This window comes from Haemaphysalis longicornis, unplaced genomic scaffold (assembly GCF_048455015.1).
Source record: "Haemaphysalis longicornis isolate Haplotype H1 unplaced genomic scaffold, Haemaphysalis longicornis Haplotype H1 scaffold_1, whole genome shotgun sequence".
Taxonomy (NCBI): domain Eukaryota; kingdom Metazoa; phylum Arthropoda; class Arachnida; order Ixodida; family Ixodidae; genus Haemaphysalis; species Haemaphysalis longicornis.
Genome location: NW_027526203.1, coordinates 209,876,679 through 209,891,948, shown reverse-complemented (window position 1 = coordinate 209,891,948; position 15,270 = coordinate 209,876,679).

Below are 15,270 nucleotides of genomic sequence, written 5' to 3'. Positions count from 1 at the left end.
CACCAGTATGTTGTGCGCCTCTAATTTCCAAAGTTCTCGCCAACTAAACTCCCTCATTACTTTTGAGGCACGATTCCCTGTATTTTTTCCTGTTAATAAATGAAATAAATGGACAAACCAAATTAAATAAAGAATATTTTCCATGAGTAATACCAAATACTAAAACCAGCTTCATGCCTCAAAGGCTCCTAATGTTACACATTGCCGTTTCTTTTCATTCTGAACATGTCACTTGGTGGTGGTGGAGAAACATTTATTCAAGCGAAAGAGGTTCGCGCTTGGAAGCGGGAGAAGCCCTCAGTCCAGGGCCCGTGCGGTGGCTGCGGTTCTGTGTGCCCGGTCCACCAACTGTCGCTGGTCCTCAGGATCTGAACTGCACAGTGCGGCCTCCCACTGCTCGAGGGTGGGGGGGGGGCGAATAATGGTGGCTGCTGGTGTGTTCTGGCAAGCCCACGTGGTGTGGTACAGTATTGGATGTTCGCTGCAGTGTGGGCATGTTGGTGGATACATTGTGGGGTGTATGATGTGCAGGAAGCTAAGGTGGGGGTATGTGTTTGTCTGTAGCTGCCGCCAGGCTACAGCCTCCTCTCGGGCGAGCTTTTGGTGCGGTGGTGGGTAGGCACATCTGGCAAGACGGTGGTGTTGCAGAAGTGCACGGTACTGCTGCTGGATAGGCTCTGGGTCACGGAGCGACTGGTGCGGTGCCCGGAGGGTGCATGCTCGGGCTGTAGCGTGTGCTCACTCATTTCCGTCGAGCCCTGCGTGACCTGGCGTCCGTATTAGTACAGTTGGGTTTAGGGTGTTCTTGTGCCTTTTTAGTAGTCGGCGAGCGCATATTGAGATCCGACCGTTGCCGTAGTTTCTGCATGCCTGTTGGCAGTCTGTAATTAAGTGAAGTGGTTTATTCCAAGTTGGAGACGTCATCGCCATTGCGATGGCCGTTTCTTCGGCTTCAACGATGTTTTCGGTTTTTACGGCCGCAGTGCGAATGACATCGCCCGAGCCGTCAATGACACTAACTGCTGTGGCTGGATGGGACGCGTAGTGGGCCGCGTCCGAGATGCGCACATGCGGGTGGTCAGAGTACTTCCCTTGCACGAATTGTACCTAAGCTTGTCTGCGCTGTGCGTGGTGCTCAGGATGCATGTTTCGCGGGAGCGGAGCAACCCTGATGAGCGTGCGGATGTCCTGAGGAACAGTTTCCGGACGAGGGTGGCTGGCGTCCGCTATCCGGTAGACTAGCTGCCTCAGCACCGCGCGACCGGTCGAAGTTTGTCTGAGCCGCACTAGTTGGATGACAAGGTGGGCATCAATGATCTCCCGCACCTTTTTGTGCTCCCCGAGCGCTTCAAACTTGCTAGTGCCGGTGTGAGGAGGGAGGCCTAGCGCTTGCTTGTACGCCTTCCGCAGTAGTATGTCAAGTTGGTCCAATTCCCGCGGTTTCAGCGGGAGGTAAGGCGTAGAGTACACCACGCAGCTACAAGTGCTTGCACCAACTTGATGACATCATCCTCTTTCAAACCCTGGTGACGGTTTGTGACTCGACTTACCATACGCATGATTTGCAAGGCAGTGTGGTTGAGGCGCTGGACGGTTAGCGTTACTCCTCAGTCTTGCTGGATATAAAGTCCCAGTATGCGGATGGTTGGTACTACGGGGATGTCGCTACCCTGGAGCTTTATTTGTATTGTGGTGGGTTCCAGGGCCTTGCCACGTGGCTTGTGCCTCAAAATGATGAGCTCGGACTTCTCCAGGGAGCATTCAAGACCGCGCACACTGGCGTACTGTTGGACTGCGTCAGCGGCTTGCTGGAGCGCATCCTGGACGTCGCCTTCTGACCCACCGGTAGTCCAAATCGTAATATCTGCGTAGAACGCATGTTTAATCCTTGGGATGGTGTTAAGTTGTTGTGGGAGCTTCATCATAGCTATATTAAATAATGTTGGAGAAAGCACCGCTCCTTGTGGCGTTCCTTTGTTGGGCATGGTCTGAAGGGCCGTTCGAAGTAGTCCGATGCCCACAGTCGCCGTGCGATCCGTGAGGAATGCCTGGATATACTGGAACATTCGTTTGCTACAGTTAGTGTCACTTAGGTTTTCGAGGATGGCATCGTGGCTCACATTATCGAACGCTCCTTTTAAATCGAGAGCGAGGATAGCCCTGCTGGAGTGAGGAGAAATGTGCGCCCAGACGTCTTCCTTTAGTTGAAGGAGGATGTCATGACTTCACAGGTGGGGCCGGAAGCCGAACATTGTGTGCGGATAAATGTCTTGGACTTCTATGTATGGTTGTAGGCGGGCAAGGATTACATGCTCAAAAAGCTTCCCTATGCATGACGTTAGCGATATGGATACTTGACCTTTGGGGCTTTTGTCACAGTTCGAGACAAGAACCTACGAACCTGAAGCCCTTAAAGTGTTCGGAAAATGGAATACTGACTTCTGTGCTGAATATTCGATGGTGACTACAGTCAAGCTGAAACATGCTTTGAACGAGCGCTTTCCGGAACGCAAAGTTGTCCTATGCGACTTCCACCGGGAGCAAGCTTCGCACCAATGGCTTAAAAAGACAGGCTGCTATGTACAGTTAAAGGATGCTGTTATTTCTCTGAGAACTGAAATCGCAAATTTATCTTTCGGAGACCTTCAATGATTGCAACCTTGCTGGAACATCAGGCTGAGGTCGTACATAGAATGCCAATGGCTGGCCGTCAAAGACATGTAGGTAAGAGCATATATGCAGGCTTGACTTCAATGTAGTCATTACCACAAATAATGGTACAGAGGGCCAAAAAAAGTTTTGAAGAATAAATATCAGAACACCAACCGGGGGAAACAGAAATCGTTGACTACTTTTATCTCTGCTCGTGCAAAGAAATTACCAGACAGGCCATTAGATTACAGCTGGTATGTGATGCGGTCACCATCCCCTTAGAGGGCGTATAGTGGCAATACCCTAGTCTACTTGTATGACAGGCCAGCTGACGATGCAGGGAATAAACACTGCACTGCAGCACGAGGAGGATGATGTGTATGCCGCAGGTACAGCTAGAGAGCACAAGTGTGCTTACAACCATCTGGCTGGCACACAGTGGACATGTTGCCGCAAGAATGCACCAGCACGGACTCCAATGTAATGAAAATTCCCTGTAAACATTTCTGCACTGTCTTTTAGGCACGTTGACACTTCATTCCTACGGCGTCCTGTAAGTTAGCTCAATGGACCTTTTGTATCTATGACATGCGTGCCCGACACTTATGCAGGAGAAATCAGACTAGAGCCCAATGAAACACAGCCAGAACCTCACGATGTCACTACACTAAGCATATCTGAAAGCTCATCAGCTTTAACCGTAGCCCCATAGAAAAATTTTAGAGCTTTGTCTACTACTGCACAGGCCCTTTGGCTCTGGATTACGGTATCAAGAGGCTTGAGGCCTGTGTCATTTTAAGTGAACTGATTACTTTGTGCAGTAGATTGCCGCTAAGAAATTCTCTTACAACAGCTGCTAAAGCCAAAGGCCCTGGCCTTTGCTAAGAAAAGCCGTAAGGTCATCAGGAAACACCTTGCTTCTAACTGTGAAGAGCACTGCATTTTGAACAGTGCTAAGATGAGGCCCAGGAAGAGGCACAACACAGGCACGTCTTTCTGCTGCTCAAGATGCAACCTGACCGATTAGCGCAGCTTCCTTTACAAAGGAGCACTGGTGTACTAGAAGGCGTACTGGGAAACTTTTGTGGGACACGCACAAATGTTAACCCCTCTTTGTCAAGCCACGTGCCGAATAAGATTACAGAAACTGCGACAATGCACTTGAAAGATATAAGCGCTGGCATCACGGCTGGCATGAGTGGTGATCCAAGAATAATAAGAGATTTTTTTTGTTTTACTTCATGACAAATGCTGTGTTCATTAGCCAACTTGCTTGTTTTGTTCAAAGCCTGCATATAAACACCCACACTGTCTGTGTATTCGTACCCCTCCCCCATTTTCTGCTGAAATGCTTCAGAACTGCCTGTAGTTCCTTTCAATGTCAAGAGCCCTATGGCACTTTAAATGTCACACACTAACTAATTTGCCAACTCACTTTTGTTAAAGTATGCCTATAGGCTCACGATATTCCTTATAACATGACAATTATGTCATTAAATAAATGCCTCATCCCGTCCACTTTCATCCCATCATAGTAACACACAATCTCATTCAATACGGAGTTAAATTAACCCGTGTTTCAAATGCGTCACGCGTTTTAAAGCTAACCTCCCGACATCGTAATGATTTCAGGCATGGTGCACATGTTAGACATTGCTGAAAGTGACACTTCTAAAATACGCATAATTTGTTTCTGTTAACGTGTGGGACGGGTCAGTATTTAAGTGCTATGCATATCCACATGAATGCAGCGTTCACATTGCCACTTTCCCTTAATGTTTTTCTGTGTGCATTGCAGTCACTCTGTTAATGACCACCAGGCTAATTTCTAACAAAAGAGAAACGCTGATTGTTTTAACAGCGTTGTTTTAATACTGAAGATTAGCTGAATATGCACATTGTACTTGTGTTAGGTTAACATTAAGGTTATTGATTGCTTCAGAAATCAAGAAAATTATGAGCAGCATGCCAACAAAAAGCTATGCATTTGTACTTATTTCCCTTCGACGTTCCACTTATAGGTGAAGTGGATATGGCGGATTTGAATTGTGATCTGTACCCATGAGTAAATATCAGCTGGTACGATCTCGTTGATGGTCAAATTCCCTGCTGTTCCCAGCGAACACACCGTAGCAGCGGAGAACAGCTGAGCTCAGCTGTGAATTTAACCGTAAAAGTAGTTCGTGCTAGCACACATTTCCTCTCGGGTATGCATTTCTGAACGATGTCGTTACTGCACCAAATGAACCTAAAGTTGTAGATCGAACTAGAGCTAGGTCATAAGGGAGTGTTTCTTTTTAGCATATTGTTTCAACATAGTCGCATCCTCGCCGGTTGCTAACAGCGTGTATGACGACATTTACCGCACAAAGGAAACTCTAGTGTAACGATTTTGTCTTTTCCTTCAGTCTACTGACGATATTGTACGTAAACAAACCACCACGTACTGATTTTATCAAACCAACAGCGCACGTACGTAGTCCTTCACGGGACAAAGGGTAGTAATCATAATTGCACACTACTGGAGCAAGCTTCACGTCACTTGCGTCTGAATGTCATTTGACTCAAATGGGGTGCTTCGAATGCCATTCAGAATCCGCCGTGCTACACTACAATTTCAATGGCATTTAAAAGCTTTAGCATTCGCTCGCCGTGCTGCATGGCGCTGCTGCTGTCGAGTTCTGGTTTTACACAATAATGCACCAATCAAATTTAGCGGCAGTCTTTTGTATTAAAATGATATGAAATTACCAATAACGTAAACTTTGACACGGTTTTTGCTTAATTCTGAATCTTAATCGAGGTTTTTTGTGCTGTCTGGCCACACTGGTTCGTTGCTTGCTCGCACTGGTGCGGAGAGTACGGAATTATTACATCTGGATATCACGATTTAAGTGAATGAGAAGTAAACAAAGCCCCACAATTAAGAATATTTTCCTCGTTTTAAGTAGGCCAGTAATGTATCTGTTTATGCTGACTTGGAACGCTGTGCGCGAGAGTGCTAGAAATGGCATTTAAAATCCCAAATGTCTCCCTCGGTGCTCATTTCGCTCAAGGGATCTAGGGCCCTGTTCTCGACTGCACAAATTGCCGGCAATTATGGCAATTTGCCGGAAGTCTTTTCTGATTGGCTTTCAATTTTGGTCACGTGCTTCCGGTTGACAAAGCGGTTGTGTGTGCTGTCGTCATTTTGACGTTTCATGTCGTTGACGGATACCAGTTCTAAAGTTTGCCTTATTTCTCGTTACTAAAGGCGCATAATTCTTGGCCGGCAATGAAAAACCAGACTAAATGCAGCGGACATGACAACGTAAGCCTGTCTTTGCTATTCAACAACAATACTGCTTGTAATACACACCCCCTCTGTGATTGGCTGAGAAGGCGTGACGTAATTTAAACAGTTGGCGGGAACGATTACGCCATGAATTGGCAACATCAGCCTGCGTAAAAGTGACGTAATGCTACGTAACAGCTTAAAAATGGCGGCTGTTTTTGTCGCAAAATACAAGCAAAATAGGGCAAAAAATTGCCCCGGCTTACGGCGCCGCGAAATGTGCGGCAATTTGCAGCAGGCGCAGTTTCGCATGCGCGCTGTTTAAAGGAGCCATGAAGAGAAAACACAAGTTTGGTTCATTCGAAAGATTGCCTCGTTAGAACCATAACGACACCACTTACAACGCAAACTTCGCTCAAATAAGCTACATAATTAGGAAAAAAGGAAATGACCATGCGACCCACCGGCTCATTTTCCGCAACAGAACCTGTGATGTCACTTGGGAATGCTCTGCGATTGGCGGAGGCGGGCAAAAGCAAACGCATGTTAGGCAGGGCTTACAGCTTGCATAGCGAGCTAAATACCCTAAATACCCGTGAAACATACTGCACATTCTTTTTATGACAAAGAACGGTGGAGTAAACGGTTGAAGGTCCGAACGAACTCGCAAGCGTGTGCGCCAATGCGTACGAAACTAGCGCCGGCCGAGCTCGACATCTCGCCGTCGCGCAGACGAATTTTCGAGTTCGAGGCTCTTCGGGGCCAACGGACCGTTCCAGCACGCACAGCCGCGACCTTGCTTCGTATCGTAATCCCTTCACAGGAGGTTGGCCGTCATATCGCCAACCAGCAAAGGTAAAAATATAAACGAGGGGAGTAAGGAACAGCAAGAAGCGACGAGATAGTGCCAGTCGTCGCGTAAGTTTCGAATGGTGTTGGCTTGCTGCTGTCGTTACGAGCTCGTTTCCAGTTTACAACCACTGAAAACTTCAGTTTGTTCAGTTACGGCAGGGACCCTTACGTTAGCTCACTCCTGGGACATGCTGGCGCTCGTCGCCGACTTCGCCAAATCGCTCTGACCTTGGGGAAAAAAATGCCGTAAACACCGCGCATTGACGCTCGTATCTTTCTGGTCGAAGCAGAGAGCTCGCGCGAACGGCTTTCCATACACGACACCGGCCAACTGGCATAAGTGATACTGCTACTGAAATTGAACTATTATTAACCGTAATCAAAAAACGGCACATACGTACCAGTCTATATTCGTCCGTCGCGACGGGGCTGACGAGGCAGCGGCTGGGCGTTCGTCTGTTGTGGCTATCGCGGAATGGTCGCTTTCCCGTCCATCGCGTATCCCACAATTCTTGCCGCTAGTGCACTTAGAAGCATTGAGCGTTTTTGTGGTGTGAGGTTGTTAAATGCAAGCCCGAGCTCCTCGGCGAGAGTTTAGTTCTCCGGATCAGGCGATTCCATGACTAGGGCTGCGGGTGCACTAGGTTTTACTAGTATTTTTAAAATGGCCGCCGTCTCGATCGACTCCCGCGTGTGGGTGCTATCTGGAGTCGACGTACTAAGTATCTGTTTCATGGACCGGCTCTATGACGCCATTGTACACGTCACGGAATGTTCAATTTTAGCGGGAGATTTAAAATTTTGGCTTAAATTGCCTTATTTCTCAGTGAATAAAGCATCATTTGCTTCCGGGAAAGCGCTTGGGGTACTATGAAACACCTAATCTTTCGAATAAAACAAACTTTTGTTTTCTCTTCATGGCTCCTTTAAAGCATGTTTCCTACCGAAACAAATTATAGTTTCAACTGCTTCCAAGTCAGCGATCATGGAGCTTACAAATAACGGGCAGTATTTTGCTTTTATGTTTGGCAATAAAATATAAATTATTTGTTTGGCGTAACCGCAACATAAGAGGGCAGTACAAGCCTCTCCATGACAAAGAGAACCCAATGCATGTCATTTGTTCATAATCGTCCTAGTAAGCTGTTGGGTCACATGATCGAACTCAAGAGAAAAATAACAAAGAAAAAAGTGACTATTTGGTTCATTACAGCGCTGATTGAAGTCGAGGTTGACGAATGAGTGAATCGGCGACAAAGGTGCGCTCCGCGGTTATCAGGCGTAGCGCTTCGCTGCTCTTATGTGTCATAGAAGCGATGGTCGCGGCCGTCTTTTTCTGTGATCACGCCATAAACTTGTAACATAGCAGCAGACGATGGCGTGGCGGCGGTGGCGGCAGGGAAGGTGATAACGCAACAAAGCTTGCATTGAAGCAGAGAGCCCAGCTATGTTAATAAAAGCGACTGAAAGAAATAAATACGGTAAAAAATTTGTGTGATGCTCTTTAGCTCGACATCCGCCTTTCGCTCGCTTTTGGATCAACGTTACTCGATCGCCTTGTGGTGTTGACGCCAAATTTGACCTCAAGAAATGTGTTTTTCTTCTCAGCCTCAGCTACCGTCTTAATTTTTATAGTACATGCCAAGTGTTTTTATGTCTTTCTTGTACAATATTTGATACCTTGGTAGCGATCTTTATGAGTGACTCGTCAAATTACACTGCATGTCATCATAGCTATAGGTGCAGCACGGCACTGATTGCTTACGTCGAGCTTACGCAAAAAAACATGAGTGAAATGCCGGCAATTTGTGCAGTCGAGAATGAACCAAATGACATTTGGTTCATATGACATTCGGACGCTAGTGTAGCAGGGGTATAAAAAATTGAAGCGGTGCCTTAGCGCATCACCCAGTTTGAAAGCACGAATTTGATGAGCTGAAACGGGGCAGACGTATAAACACACATCATAGCTGCGGCACAACACCGCAGAACTTCCACAGAAAAAAAAGCAAAACGTTCAAAGCAGTTGCCCTGGCGCATCACCCATGTGCACTCCAAGCACGCACCAACTGATCAAATAACAAAACGGACACGCACACAAACGTATCATCGAACACAAGTGCTGTGCACCGGGCGCTAACACATCACACACCGGGCACCTAACACATCACCCACTTCACGCACGTATGTTGACGTCGACGTAAATCCCCAACTGATCAGCTGAAACAAGGCGGACACACAAACACATTTTGGAACTTAGTGGTGCCCGCAGTGCATCGAGCCATCATCTCGAGATTCCGCGACGATTCCGCGCCGCCGCTTCTCGAAAAACAAACGCCGAGCATGCCGCCGAACTCCCAGCCACAACATCGGTTCACGTTGCTTTTCGTAAAAAGAAAAAAGAAAATAAATAAAAAGCAAAATTTTGTGGCGGCCGCTCGGTCTGTTTTTTAAATTTTTGTTATGACGTCACGGGCTTTTGTGACTCCGCCCATTAAAAACGGATTTTATTTTTTATTTAAGACGTAACGAGTCTTTGTGGCTCCGCCCATTGATTGCGCAGCAGGATCAAGTGCTTCCCCACGCCGACGAGTCGAAAAACCATCGCATGCGGCTAAAAGGAGGAAATTATTCCACGTTTTGATTGGCTCCTGAAACCACTGTCAGTTGGGGACAAAAGTTAGGCAGATTTAGGGAATTTGTTGCTGCAGCGAGCAGGCTTGATGTGGCCTCGCGCGTCGCCTCCTAGTGAATTCCCTGTTAGAAGCTGAGTGCCAGCGCATCGTCTCCTCTAAAAACAGGGGGCAATGGCCGGTGTTTAGCAGCAGACGACGCAAGAAACGGCTGGAACTGACGCTTCCTTTTGTAATCACTTCAATTTTTACGGGTGTCTTGCTGAACGATATTTTTTTTAATTGCTGAGCGTGCCTGCCTGACCGTGTTTCCTGGTGTGGCCCCGAGTTTGTCCTGCGCTGGTTCCTTTATTCTTATAAACTTCAACATTTCTTTCGCAACTGTGTGGCCCTAATATTACTGCTGCCTCGCACCAACCAATCATCAGACTTGGAGGATGTCTTCTTCATTATTTCTCCGACACTTAATTACCTCTGCGTTTAAGTTTCTGCTTCTTTCAAGAAGAATGAGAAAATCAAAGAGAAATTCCGTTCGCAGCTGCGAGATTTCCAACAATATACCGGGAGAACAGTTATCGCAATAGCAGTTTTACTTGTACAATGTGCCACTTTTAAACGAAAAAGAAACGTAGGATGGGATATTGCCCCTTCAAGTCAGTTTCCAGATGGGGTCATTCCAAAATGCACATTTATTGGCGATAGATGGTAGCGTAGCTTATTTACTGCCTCTAGCCTAAACAAATTTGTTATTGCAGGATGCTTGATTGCTATGACACTAGACCTTTGTAGTAACCGATGCAGAGCAAGCATTATATTGCTTCCAACTTACAGGCTTCAAGAGCATATGTGAAGGCCAGTATTAGAATATGCAAAATCTTTAGAACATGCAAAATCTTTAGCATCTCAATCTTTAATAATGTCTTCTTGTGAAGACCTTTAACATGTTCCTCGGGCAAATGACTTATAACTTTTTAGCTTTAGAGTACAACTTGAAATGGTTGTGAAGTTGACTACCTGGCAGTTCGTTTAAACTGCAGCATAAATACCAGATAAGTGACCAGGGGACGATGACGTGCAAGTGCTTGTGTATTGTCCTCCAAATTATTTAGACGTTTCTGCACTTTGTAAAAGGAATATACCAAATGAAGGAGACAATTTTTAGTTTTATTTATTCCCACTTTTACGGAAATAGAAGACGACAGATATCTGAGGTGCCCAGCGCAAACATTGTAGGTGCATCCAGATGCTTGTTGAGACCTCGGTCACTGAAAATTATAAGAGAAATAGCATTTTGAAAACTGGTCGAGCACTACAGGAGCCTCCCATTAGAAATTCAAATGAACAAAAAGCTTACACACAGTAAAGATCGTTTCTCCGAAGTCCGGTGTCGATCAGGAACCCAATCGCCCGGGCTCCAGTTGATTTGGCAGGAGGCTGGCTGGGCGATGGTGTTGAAGTTCTTGGAGCCGGCGGTCGAATTTTTGAACTCGAGGCGTTGAAGTTGATTAAGTGAAACGGAAGTTTATGTACAGGTCCGCGCAGAAGTAAACGGAGCACGGGAGCGGTGGCCGAACTGCATCGCTGCGCCGCGTATGGGCTCCGACGGGAACCATGGAGCGCCGGTCAAAGAGTGTGTTCGCACTGCCCCCGCCGCCCTATCTGATATGTTTAATCGCCGCTCTGCTGGCGTGTCGTGATCGGCGGGACGGTCTTCAAAAGGCAGCGCTGGTCTTTAGAGGGGTGCTGTTCGCATTGCCGCTCGCAGGCATCAGCGGCGACCGAATCCGCTGCTCATGAGCTGGACGAATCTGCGCGCCCACGGAAACGTGCCTTGTTGCGCGCTGTAAAGGGCGGCATAAAATTGTAGGCCGCTGCGGTACGGCATAGCATGTCATTGCGATATAATGAATTGTAATCCGGCAACAAAATTGCCGTGTACAATATAGAAAGCACGTTCACAGACATTTTCGTTATTCGAAAAAAAAATCTCCCTTACGAGATTTATTTAATTATGGGTTCTTCCGAAGTTATTGCTGCTGGCCAGTTCAGGTCTGTTCTGGAATAAGAGAAATAAAAAAATGTCCATGCGGTGGAAATTCTGTATTAGAGAACACCGTAAATGATAATGATTGGATGATTATGGCGCAAGGCCAACTGGGGCAAAGAGGGCCAAAACAATAGTCATATATGAGGGGTGAAACCTTAAACATAAAGTAAAGTCAACAACAACAAAAGTAAAATCAGAAAACGACAATGAGCATGACTGGTGTATAGGGCCAGCTTTCATTATGCGTGATAGGAAATGAGGTCTAAAAACTTGACGTCTGACAAATACTCAAACACACGTTTCACGGAAACAATGGCATCGTCACCTAGAAAAAAACGATGGATGTAGGGGAATATGTTGTCTGTAGAGTTCTTTGAAGTGTTTGTGTCGTGTTGTGTGAAGTGCCTTGCATGTGATTAGTATGTGCACTACGGATAGGGCCTCTCCGCACCTGCTGCACTGGGGTCTAGAAGATCCCGTCAGCAGATACGAGTGCGTCGCATGGGTGTGCCCTATCCGCAGCCTACCCAAGGCGACTTCCGTGTGTCTGTTGTGTGAGTCAGCTGTGTACCGTCCCAAGTGTGGCTTAATTACATGTAATTTGTTGTCTGTCTGTTCGTCCCAGTGTGTTTGCCATGTTCTGCGCAGGTGTTGTCTTATGTGTGGAATGAGGTCTGTATATGGTACGATTATGTCTACAGTGTTCTTGAGTGCAGCAGCAGCGGCCCTCTCGTCTGCCAACTCGTTCCCAGCGATCCCAACGTGTCCTGGGACCCAGCAGAGGAGCAGCTGATGCTTCTGCGCATACACAGACATGATAGTGTTAAATACAAGATTAACTATGTGGTTTTTGGGGGGTGTATGCGATGACAGTGCGCGAACAACACTCAAGGAATCTGTGTAGATGATAGACTTCGGAATTTGATTTTCAAGTATGTGTCGTACAATCAATACAATTTCATATCCTTCTGCTGAAAAAACTGTTGTCTGGACGTTCATGGTTCTGGCTGCACTTAAATTCGGACCATGAGCAGCGCAGGAGACCATAGTGGAGGTTTTAGACGCGTGACTGTAAAATTCTGCAAGTGGGTATTTAAACTGCAGAGACTGAAAGTGCTGCAGTATTGCAGCTCGCTGTACCCGATTTTTGTCAAGTTTCATAAAAGAAAGGTCGGACGACACAGGACAAACTTTCCAAGGAGGTAAAATGTCTGAAAAGGATGATCTGTACACATCTAAAAACGAAGCGCTCAGATCCGAGGCTCGCTCTCTCACTCTACGGGAAAAGGGCAGAGGAACGGATGGGCGATTTACGAAAACCACAGATGTGGATGTGTCGTTAAAGATAGGATAAAAAGGATGGTTATTCAGGGATGAAATTTTAAAAGCATAAAGTAAGTCCATGTACGTCCGTTGGTTCTCAAGGCTCCACTTATTACACTCGGCATACAGACTCTCAACAGGGCTAGTGCGAAAAGTACCCGACGCAAGCCGTAGCCCCAAGTGTAGCACTGGGTCAAGCATTCGCAACGCTGTTTTAGACGCCGACCCATATACCACACTGCCATAGTCTAAACGAGACCCAACCAAAGCAGTATAGAGCCGTAGTAGGAGTTCTTTGTCGGAACCATACGATTGATGGGAGAGAACCTTAAGTATATTCATTGTTTTCAGACATTTATGTTTAGGTTCCTTGATGTGTGGAATGAATGTGAGTTTCTGGTGAAACACCACACCTAAGAACTTGTGCTCCTTGTTCACAGGAAGCGACACGCCATTAAGAGTAATGTCTGGGTCCGGGTGGACCCCGCGCTTCCTGGAGAACACAACGCAGGAGCTTTTTGCAGGATTCAATTTAAACCCATTCTTGTCTGCCCAGCCGGCAAGCTTCTTGACACCAAGCTGGACTTGACGTTCGCATATTGACATAGTACATGATTTAAAAGATATTTGCACGTCGTCTACATACATAGAATAAGAGATTGTTGGTGGCAGTGCCTTTCCAAGAGAGTTCGTCTTTACTATGAAGAAAGTGCAACTCAACACGCCACCTTGCGGCACGCCATTTTCTTGGACGTGAACCTTTGAAAGTGCACAACCAACTCTTACTCTGAACGTTCCTTCTGACAAATAACTAACAAGGGTGTTAGTTATTAAACACCGAATGACTTGAGGTCACTAAGGATCCCATAGCGCCAAGCGGTGTCGTAGGCCTTCTCGAGGTCGAAAAAGACAGTTACGCAATACTGCTTATGCACCAAGGCATCCATTATATACGATTCAAGAGCTACGAGTTGATCGTTCGTCGATCGCCCCGCCCTGAAGCCTGCCTGGCAGCTCTCGAGAAGACCATTGTACTCGAGGAAGTACACGAGCCTGCGATTGATCATCTTCTCGGGAAGCTTGCACAGGCAGCTCGTCAGGGCTATTGGACGGTAACTTGAGGGGGACGATGGGTCCTTTCCCTCCTTCAAGAAAGCCACTACAATGGCCTCCCTCCAAGAGTGTGGAATGTGCCCCGAAAGCCATATCTTGTTATATAGGTGTAAGAGGGTTAGAAGAGTGTCTGCGTGCAGGTGTTGTATCATTCTGTATGTGATGTTGTCTGAGCCTGGAGCTGAGGGTTTACACGTGCTCAAAGCAGCCCTCAGCTCATGCAGTGAAAACTCTGAGTTATAAGAAGACGTTGACCTATTGTTATCTAGTATAGGCTTCTTTTCGGCCGTTTGTTTGTGTTTCATGAAAGTGTTTGTGTAGTGTGCTGAACTAGAAACGTGTTGGAAGTGTTGTGCGAGTGTGTCAGCCTGGTCTTCGAGTGTATCCCCTGTTGTGCTGACCAGAGGCAGGCTGTGTGCTTGTTGTCCTTTGAGTTTGCGTATTCTCGTCCATACTTTCCGTGTGTCTGTGTATGAGTTTATTGATGTTTAGAAGGAACGCGAACTCTCTCGTTTTGCCTCACGGCGCACACGTTTTCCTAACGCCTTGGCCCGTTTGAAGAAAATGAGGTTACCCGACGTGGGGTACCGACGAAGGATACCCCGCGCCTTGTTCTGGGCCTCTCGCGCCCGCCTACAGTCCTCATTCCACCACGGCCTCCGCTGGTTGCGCGGGGCAACAGAGGAGTCGGTAATGGACTTTTCGGCGGCGTCGAGGATGTGCGCCGTGAGCAGTTGGGTAGCTGCTTCGACGTGTCGGTGTCCTATGGAAGTGTGGTGTAATTTAGATGTCTCTGTAAATGTATTCCAGTTAGCTCTTGCTTCATTAAATCTTTTATGGGAAGATGGATTGCTCGGGCCTGTACCTATATACGTTAATGAAGTGGGGAAATGGTCACTACCGTATCGGTCCGTGCCCACACCCCACTCAAGACATGGAAAGAGAATTGCAGTACCAATAGCCAGGTCAATATGTGAGTATGTGTTGTGACTTATGTTATAGTATGTAGGCCGTTTATTGTTGAAAAGGCATGCTCCTGAAGATGTAAGGAATTTCTCTATCAGGCGACCTCGGGCATCCGTGTGAGAAGAGCCCCAAAGAGAGTTGTGAGCATTAAGGTCGCCTGTAAGGATGTATGGTTCGGGCAGCTGGTCGACCAGCGCCTCAAGGTCAGAGCTCGAAATTGCAAGATCAGGAGGGATGTAAATGGAGCATACCGTTATCAACCTATTAAATATTATTGTGCGGATGGCTACAGCCTCAAGGATAGTGTTCAAGGTGACAGGGTGGCATGCTAAGGATTTGCGGCCGATTATGGCCACACCGCCAGAAGAGTGTGTGCAGCCATCCCTGTCCTTTCGGTATACCAGGTAACT